Consider the following 10,357-nt stretch of genomic DNA (forward strand, 5'->3'; position numbering starts at 1 on the left):
CTTGGAACTGTAGATAGAAATACCAATTAAAAGTCCTCACTATTACAATAATTGTAATAATAAAATTCATCACATAGAGATGTGACAACTGTTTGGGTTGCCATCTATAATAAAACAAACGTAGTTCGTAAGAGATTCATCACAACAGCTCATAGAACCCATAAGTTCTGATTGCTGTTCAAATACATAGAAAAAAAAACTATCACAGAAATTGTAATAAGTTGTTACATCACACAGCGATGCGACAACTGTTTAGGTCACCATCTATAAAACCGATGTATAAATCAGCATAACAGTTTATAGGATAACTAAGCTCTGACGCTGTTCCAATAATAATAATAATAATTTACATTTTGTCAGTTATATATCACGCAAGCACTCCATAGATTATTGATGAAGCTCATTTGTTACTATGATCAACAGTATGTATCAACAGTATGATCCACGTTGCCGGTTTCGAGAGTGCCTTACCTGTGACACCTGTTACAAAGGGAATGACCCTACGCTCCTAAAATAATGAAACTCAAATGTAAACACAAATAATGCATTCCCAACGCGCACAGTATATCTGAAACGTTTACCGTGGAGTCAGTCGTCTTTACTCTTTACTTCTAGTACTGTGCGTTATTGCTTTTTACTATTCTATGCGTCGTGCGTCACATCCGGGCGGCGGCCGCTTACGAATTGACTCTCTATGAGACCTGGGGCATTGGACGGCCGAAGAGTTAGGAAGTTCTCACGATTTAAACAAATTTTTAACTGACTATATATGCAAACAGAGATCTATAAAGATTTATAAAAGTTGTACAAGATGGAATGTTTTTTAACATTCGAAAAAAGTCCACGATTTCAGCAAAAAATTCCGAACACTACTTTTACGTTTATTACAAAAGCAGAAACGACGTCCATTTATGAATTAGCCAGGAACAGTCTGAAACGAAAATTATCCACAAACTCATCTAGTTAGTTTTAAAATATTTTTTTTTCGATTTTTTTTTATTATTTTACCTTTTGTTATTATTGTATGGTAGGACGGTTCACACAGTTTCAATTTGACTTTAATTAATTAAATTGTTTAAACTAAATGAACTACATCACACGCATAACTTAACACGCATCTTACAAACAACTATCGTACTATGTTACGAGTAAAATTACCAGCTAATTCGTAATTTTAACTAGCTGTAAGTGGAATTCTGTCTTAAGGCAATTAGGGCATCGTGCCTTAAGGCAAATTGCTGGAACTTCCCGTACCAAAAATTATTATTATTTTTTTAAAACGATTAACATTTTTGAAAAAAAATTACTTTGAAAAAATAAGATTTTTGAGAAACTATAAATTGGACAAAAAATTAGTTTTTTTCGAAAAAAAAAAATTTAAAAAAAAAATTTTTTTTTAATTTTTTTTTTTTGAAAAAAAAATTTTTTTTTTCTTTATTTTGACATATTGTGGAAGATCTGAACATTTTTTTCAAAGCAATCGTACTGCTTTAACTACATAGGGACAAAATATAAAGCGCGTAAGCGCCGCGTCGCTGTCTAACGCATAAGCATTGGTACGGAACCGATAGGAATGTTAACAAAATGTATACTTATTGTTAAAATCTCTATAAAATGTCTGATAATTTGATGTGCATATGTCTAATGATCATTTTTGACCGCAAAATGGCTCATTTTTTTACTTTTTCCTCTATATCTCCGAAACCGCTGGACCTACCTTCATGAAAGTTATATCGATTCTTCATCTTGTCAATACAAATAAAATGTTTTTTGAATTATTAAAATCGGACGCTCCGTTCTCTTAAAAACTGAGTTACCGTTTTCGAAACTTTTTGCCCGTATCTTCGGAACGGCTTGACCTGCCTTTGCCAAAAACTAATCAGCACGTCTCCTTATCAATACGGATCGAATGTTTTTTGAATTATTCAAATCGGTTGATCCGTGTTCCCGAAATCGTCGACGAAAATTTGTATCCGCACATACATACACACACATACATACATACACACACACACACACACACACATACATCCATTTTTTCTAAGGTATGCCAAAATGTTCAGAAACCTCTGAAACGTAAAGATATATAAAAATTTTCATTTTCGATTTTTTTGCGATTACTATGACTTGCCCTACGGGAAGTTAACTAGCTGTAAGTGGAATTCTGTCTTAAGGCAATTAGGGCATCGTGCCTTAAGGCAAATTGCTGGAACTTCCCGTACCAAAAATTATTATTATTTTTTTAAAACGATTAACATTTTTGAAAAAAAAATTACTTTGAAAAAATAAGATTTTTGAGAAACTATAAATTGGACAAAAAATTAGTTTTTTTCGAAAAAAAAAAATTTTTTTTAAAAAATTTTTTTAAAAAAAAATTTTTTTTTTTGAAAAAAAAATTTTTTTTTCTTTATTTTGACATATTGTGGAAGATCTGAACTTTTTTTTCAAAGCAATCGTACTGCTTTAACTACATAGGGACAAAATATAAAGCGCGTAAGCGCCGCGTCGCTGTCTAACGCATAAGCATTGGTACGGAACCGATAGGAATGTTAACAAAATGTATACTTATTGTTAAAATCTCTATAAAATGTCTGATAATTTTATGTGCATATGTCTAATGATCATTTTTGACCGCAAAATGGCTCATTTTTTTACTTTTTCCTCTATATCTCCGAAACCGCTGGACCTACCTTCATGAAAGTTATATCGATTCTTCATCTTGTCAATACAAATAAAATGTTTTTTGAATTATTAAAATCGGACGCTCCGTTCTCTTAAAAACTGAGTTACCGTTTTCGAAACTTTTTGCCCCGTATCTTCGGAACGGCTTGACCTGCCTTTGCCAAAAACTAATCAGCACGTCTCCTTATCAATACCGATCGAATGTTTTTTGAATTATTCAAATCGGTTGATCCGTGTTCCCGAAATCGTCGACGAAAATTTGTATCCGCACATACATACACACACATACATACATACACACACACACACACACACACATACATCCATTTTTTCTAAGGTATGAAAAAAAAATTTTTTTTTCTTTATTTTGACATATTGTGGAAGATCTGAACTTTTTTTTCAAAGCAATCGTACTGCTTTAACTACATAGGGACAAAATATAAAGCGCGTAAGCGCCGCGTCGCTGTCTAACGCATAAGCATTGGTACGGAACCGATAGGAATGTTAACAAAATGTATACTTATTGTTAAAATCTCTATAAAATGTCTGATAATTTTATGTGCATATGTCTAATGATCATTTTTGACCGCAAAATGGCTCATTTTTTTACTTTTTCCTCTATATCTCCGAAACCGCTGGACCTACCTTCATGAAAGTTATATCGATTCTTCATCTTGTCAATACAAATAAAATGTTTTTTGAATTATTAAAATCGGACGCTCCGTTCTCTTAAAAACTGAGTTACCGTTTTCGAAACTTTTTGCCCCGTATCTTCGGAACGGCTTGACCTGCCTTTGCCAAAAACTAATCAGCACGTCTCCTTATCAATACGGATCGAATGTTTTTTGAATTATTCAAATCGGTTGATCCGTGTTCCCGAAATCGTCGACGAAAATTTGTATCCGCACATACATACACACACATACATACATACACACACACACACACACACATACACACACACACACACATACATCCATTTTTTCTAAGGTATGCCAAAATGTTCAGAAACCTCTGAAACGTAAAGATATATAAAAATTTTCATTTTCGATTTTTTTGCGATTACTATAACTTGCCCTACGGGAAGTTAAAAATGTGTTTTTTTACTATTTTTGTAAAATTTGTCACTGCCCTTTTTTACTCTATATACAAGGTAAATTATTACATTCAGGTGCAAACAGATCCAATGTCTCATTATTGATTTTAAAAGCGTTTTACGAAATAATAGGTACATTGTTAAACAATTGCAAAATATAAATTTCGTGGGTACATTTTTAACTGAGATAACACTGTCTATATATAACCTTAATCTGGCATTTTTTTATTGTTTATACCTTTGTCAAAGTAACGACTCAGTTTGTTCATATTACTCCAAAAATTGATGTTTAAAAGGTTTCCCAGTAATAAACCTCTTATTTATAACCAAAAAAAACTAATAACGAAAGAAAATACTTTTATTTTCAAACATTGACGTTTATCTCCTAATAATGTGGTCGTAAGAATCAAGGTAACGTTTGATTATACATCTTTTGCCCTCTACTTTCAAATACAGTTGTTAAAAAATTCAGTCGTCTTCAGTTCGTTAAAAAATTCCTAACTTTACTTAATATCTGTGGTGGATATTTTTACCTGCGGACGTTTTTGATTACCCGCTCTACTATTTTTGATTTATAATCAATATTGTATTCTTAATGTATTTTCTTCATTTTTGTTGTAATTATTGATTTTTCTGCCAACGCCATCGAAAATAATTCTGATTGATGAAAAGTGGAATTTGTTATTTCGTAATGATTTTTATTTAGTTGGAATTTACGCTGCCACTTTTCCGATAGAATATGTTATGTTACCGTGTTATGATCAGGCCATTTATACATAAAACCTAACCTCTAATAGGCACAAGATCTAATTATTATAATCGTAGTAAAAAGTTGAGAATTGATAAATCGGATTTTTTTTTTTAAAAAAACTTCTAAATAGTATAAAAGTCTCATAAAGGGCAATTCAGAACGTTTGCTCTGTTATCTACATGCTTTCCGCAGAGCGGGATAATTTCCTTCGATTTTACTACGTGTCAAGTATACAAAATAAATAATATAGGCTAGGAACATGACATTATATTATCGATCTCATATTTCACGGTCAGCAAATGGTAAGAAAGCATTGCATTTAGAATAAGCCTATTTATAGTTGACCATATTTTTTATTCAAAATCGGTACAGTAATTTGTTGTTGTGCTAATCCAGAATGGGGGGAGGGCGAGTCGTTCGTTTCCTTTTTAGGAGAATGATTAATGGGTTATCTATCATGCAAAATTCACAAATGTAAATAAAAAAATCTATCATGCAAAACATTATGTTAAGCCCTAAAAAATAACATCTTATGTCAATGTAATTGTATGTAGATCTGATACTAAGCAGTTTCTGATTAAAAATCTGTTCAGTTTTCTTATTTTTGCTAATTTTCGTAAAATTTAAAATGGCAGTTGTAGTAATTTACTAATGTACTAGTTGTATATATCACTTTAAATATTTGATGAGCAGCTGTAACGCTTCTAATTTTATTATCACATTTCTCAAATTGCTAAGATTCATTTTAAACCTTTGCTTTTCGTAAGCCCGGGACAAAAGATCTAAATCCGGGACAAATTCAAAAAAAAATAAAAATGGCAGTAAAATTTAAAATGGCAGTTGTAGTGATTTAGTAATGTACTTGTTGTATATATCATTTTACAGAAGCAGCTGTAATGCTTATAATTTTATTATAAAGTAATTGCGAAGATTCAATTTATTAAACCTTTGCTTTTCAATCTAAATCCGGAGAAATATTGCTTTTAGAAAAAAAATAACGGGACACAGGGTGGAATCCGGGACTGTCCTGGCCAAACTGAGACGTATTATGGCCATATTACTGTGATCACATTACTAATTATGTCTATAAACTATAAAATATAATTTAGGGGACAATACTTGGATAAAATATGTATAGTATGGTAAAGCTATATTAGGGGTCTATGTTAATATGAGTTGGTAGTAACAAACTGTCAAAAAGTTTTCTACTTGCTGTGCGATCATTATAAAATCTCACGTGTGTGTTATCAAAGTGACTTTAGAAAGTTGACATTTGTACGTTTTGTAGGTTATGTTTTATGTGTAAAACGTCTGATAGCACAGCAAATACATAGTTTTTAACAGTCCCCTTGACTAACAATGCAAACGATTATAGACATACATATTCTATCCGATAATTGGCCCCTTATTTCAATATTTAATTGGCTAATTATTAAGAACATAATATATTATAATGAAAATTAAAAACATGTTAAGCCTTTTAAGTCGACTTTGTAATACAATAATAAAACATAATTCCGGTCATTCAAAACCAAAAGATACATTCATATAATTCACTAGCAAAACGACGACATTTATCATTGATCACTATGCCGGCCCCACCTTGTATGTATGTACCTGTTCCCCGTCGACCTGTTCGCCAGTTCGTCACATGCGATATCTTACCTCTTACCTTCGCTACCTATATGAGCACTTGTTGACCGAGTTCGCGGGCGTGACCATAATCCGAAACGCCCGCCGACCGATATCGCGTGCGCCAATTACAGCATTTGAAATTACCGAAGCGTGCGACGGAAACGCACGAATATCGGTTTAAGGCGACGCCCTTGCACGGTACGCGACTCCGCGACGAGTCGCAGGTCACATTGCCAATCGCGGAGCGGCGAGTGACGTATCGTCCGGGTGCGCGTGTGCGTTAATAAGTGATACAGTATATTCGTGACATACAGGTGGAACAAGTGGCGTAGTGTAAAAAAGAAAAATACTCATTGTTAGTGTGATAGAACGAACTGTGTAAATATAATATGGGCTGTATTTTTAAAATACTTTATTGCAATAATTACTGTGATTAATTTTCAAGTGCACTAAACTATAATAAATATTTTTAACATAGTAAACATAAGTTCACCAGCTTCGAGCATTTGATATACACCTAGAAACTATCTAATACTTCATATATTTTGTGTAATTTTAAAGCAATGAAATTTTAAACGCTTTTTCTATTTTGCCACCACTGTTTTAATAAACATACGTGAAAACATGATTATTTCATAAATAATTAGTATTATATTTAGATTGTTATCAGTTGTTAATAAATAAGAGTATTGATTATAAATGATCTACATTTCAAAACACTAATGCAGAATAGTTAGTGAGTTAGAATACTTTTTGATGAAAATTCCAAGCAATTGATCGCTTTAGATGCAGTTCACTACAAAAATTAGTTCTTCTAAATATTGTATATTTAAATAAAACCTAGACTGTTGTTTTACGAGCAATAACTAAATATTTCTCAGTCCTTTACCACTGTGTCATTTACCCATGTGAGTGTCAAAAACTTTCATGCGTCCAAAAATGTGTAAATAAACTCTTTTAATGTGCGTCAATAAGTGTTAATCGCCATCAATTACCATGCTCCCGTACCAGGCCGTGGCTATGGACTACGCGGGCTATCAGCGCCAGGCCGCCCCAATGATGACCGGCGGTGTTCCCGGCATGGGTCCAGGAATGGTCGGATCAGTGAGCGGCGTTGGGGCGCCGTTTTCGCACTCCTGGTTCGTACCGGCCGATCTGTGTGTGCCGTACAAACAGTCCCACGCGGCGCCCGCAAACCATCTTGAGCCCGGGCACGTTTCTATCATACATGTTTTATTTTTGATATGCATTTTATTATTGGTTTTTAATTTAAGGTAGTGTCAGGGAAAGGTAATGGATAGATTTGATTGATTGGAAACGGAGGATTGTTGATAGAAAAAGTGAAGGTTTTATGAAAATGGTTTTGTTTATGTTTTTTGTGTGGCGATCGGACTCCTGAAGTTGCCAATCGTTGTCACAAAAAATAAGACTCCATAAAGATTTGCACAAATATTTTGATATAAACTTCAATTCTTGTTTTATTAGATTCTATTGATAAACACAGAAAATTTTACCTATTTTAATATAGATGTAAAAGTTCTTATAAAATATAAATCAAGCGTCATAATATTTTTTGTAAATTACGTTATGCAAAGTGGAAACTTTATGCAAGCAATTTTTCATGTGTAACAATTCTTTTTCCTCGACAATATTTTCAAGTACGATTAATCAAAACTATTCATTATTTTTCGATTTGATACTGCCTTCATTTACGACGAAGTGAAACTTCTTATGATTTGGCGATAACTCTAAAAGACTCACTACATAAGAAATATTACCAGGACCAGCTATTTTTATGAGTGCTTTAAAAACTTACGAAAAAATGAAAAATCATGATCATATCACTTTTTTATGCGGCTATGGTGAAATATGTAATTTATTAATAACATTAATTAGTTTAATTTATTTGTGACATATAATGACAAATGTTTCAATTAAGCACAATATTTCTAATGATTCATCAGTTCTTTTTGTAAGTTCAGTTAGACAAAGTTTAAGAAATTGTGAACGAATATTATAAGTGAATAAATTGCAACTCGTTGTCTATGATTTAGTAAACAAAAATCTACGTTTGAGATATTTTTATTTAATATTAAATATAATTCATCGATACATTACCTACAATATTAATATTGGATGGATTTATAGAAGATATGTACTTTGATGTAATAATCAATTTGATTTAAATTTAAATTACGCCACAGAGACTATAATCCTGTCCTAAGAAGTTTCACTTCAAACATGCGGGTTCTGTGTGAACTGCTAACAATTATTATTTATCATTTTTTACTAACAGACGTTCGTTCCAGCTCTTTTCAAACCCAAACTATTATTGCATTAAAATCAAAGATGATATCACAAATATGTGCAAGATCGAAATAGTTGAGAACGAATGTTATTATCATTTTTATAACAAATTTTACGTGCGATTATTAGACTAGAAACCTTTCGTATATACATAAAATCTTTGAAGACCTTACATAAAATAAAAACCAAATAATTTTTGATAATCTTGATTGCTAACTAGTTCTATGTAATCATCAGTGTTAAATAAAAATGTTGCTCACTATTACAACAATCATAATAATACTGTTTTCAACATATTGTGCATATAATACTTTTTTGAAAATAATAATAAATATGTATGTTTGACAAAAAATAATTAAAAATATAGATAATTACCTAATATTATAACAAAACATTTGGTACAATGAAAATGATAAAAAAACTTTGATTTTTAATTTATGTAAGAGTTATGAAGATTTTGTACATGTATGCGAACATCAAACCTATCAAATATATACATACATACATATACATATATATATATATATATATATATATATATATATATATACGAGTATATATATATATAATGGTTTATAATATATATATAATCGTATATATATAATGGTTAAGCTCACGAACTCATGTGGACGGGGTCGTTAGTTTGAACCCCACTGTGGACAACCCGACATCGTGCAGTAGCGATGTCCATTTTCACTTAAAAATATATATCAATATGTTTCCTATTTAATAATTACTATTATTTTTTGAAAACATCGATATTTGTGCAAAACTCTTACGATTAGTGAATTTTTACTATAACACTTGACCATGTTTTTTCACATTTTCGTTATTTGTTTTCAGTTTTTCGTGCGCTAATAATTTCTAAATCGGATTAATAGCATTTTCTGTGTCTAATGCGCCGTGTCTTAATGCCTTCATACAATATTATAGGTAGATGGCTCGGAGAGAGATCTCTGCTTTCCATCAACAAAATTAGAAACAAAATTATTAGTAGGGGGTCTGGTGAGAAATATTTTCTGAAGCATATGGTGCTCTTTTACTATTCTATACTACTGAATGAGTAAAACCAAAAACAGTGGCGTTATGTGTCTGGTTGATGTATTTTTTTATATCAAGTCAAATTTTTGGATATCATGAACTATGTGGATTTATTTTGTATAAGTTATAATTTGATTTTGTCTTATGAAAATTTTTTTTGATGTTTTTACTAACAAACTTCCGCCATCTTCATGGTGTTACTAGCTGCTCTCACAGAAATCTCTTCACAACTTCTTGGAAATACAATCACTTGTGTTATCACTTATTTAACCATTAACAAAGTAAAGTATAATAATATTTACAAATTTTCTTTGAAAAGTGCAAACTCGACATATACAGTTAGTAATTGTGCTAATTAGTTTTTGATGAATATAAGTTGGTCTTTTCTTTGTATTCTTACCAGCCACCTCACCAAATTGTATCCACTCTTTCTTACCACATTTTATCTCACGTGTAATGTTTCTACAAAATAATAGATTGTTACTTCATAGTGATCCAACTGTGCGGAATTGATAGGAATAATCCATAAAATCGGTCTTAATACCAAATTGGCGGTTGCTTGTGGTGAAAAAGTGAAATTCTTAAGTAGGGGTAAGATTTAAATCGATTCTAAAAAGATTTGTTTATGATCACGAACGCGGTACACTAAAAGGGATAGGCATGTTTTTATTTGAATTCGGGACCCGTGAATAATTAAATCAAGGATTTAGGGAATTAGATTTTGCACTTAAGAGCAATTTAGATGAATGGTTTAGTTGTATGGTTAGATGGATACATTGAACAGAACGGAATAGTTGGAGAGATATTTTGATGTAGCTAATTTTTTACTGTTTTAATTATTATTA

The 10,357-nt window shown here is 31.6% G+C and overlaps 1 protein-coding gene across 1 annotated transcript in view; it reads left to right on the plus strand.

The window, feature by feature from the left end:
* The window catches only part of LOC113363407 (protein trachealess), a 397,957-nt gene that overhangs the window by 174,979 nt on the left and 212,621 nt on the right, over positions 1 to 10,357 (plus strand). The window lies entirely within an intron of this gene.

The sequence above is a fragment of the Ctenocephalides felis genome, unplaced genomic scaffold (assembly GCF_003426905.1).
Source record: "Ctenocephalides felis isolate EL2017-DRISC unplaced genomic scaffold, ASM342690v1 CF-g0.4_SCAFFOLD_00845, whole genome shotgun sequence".
Classification (NCBI taxonomy): Eukaryota; Metazoa; Arthropoda; class Insecta; order Siphonaptera; family Pulicidae; genus Ctenocephalides; species Ctenocephalides felis.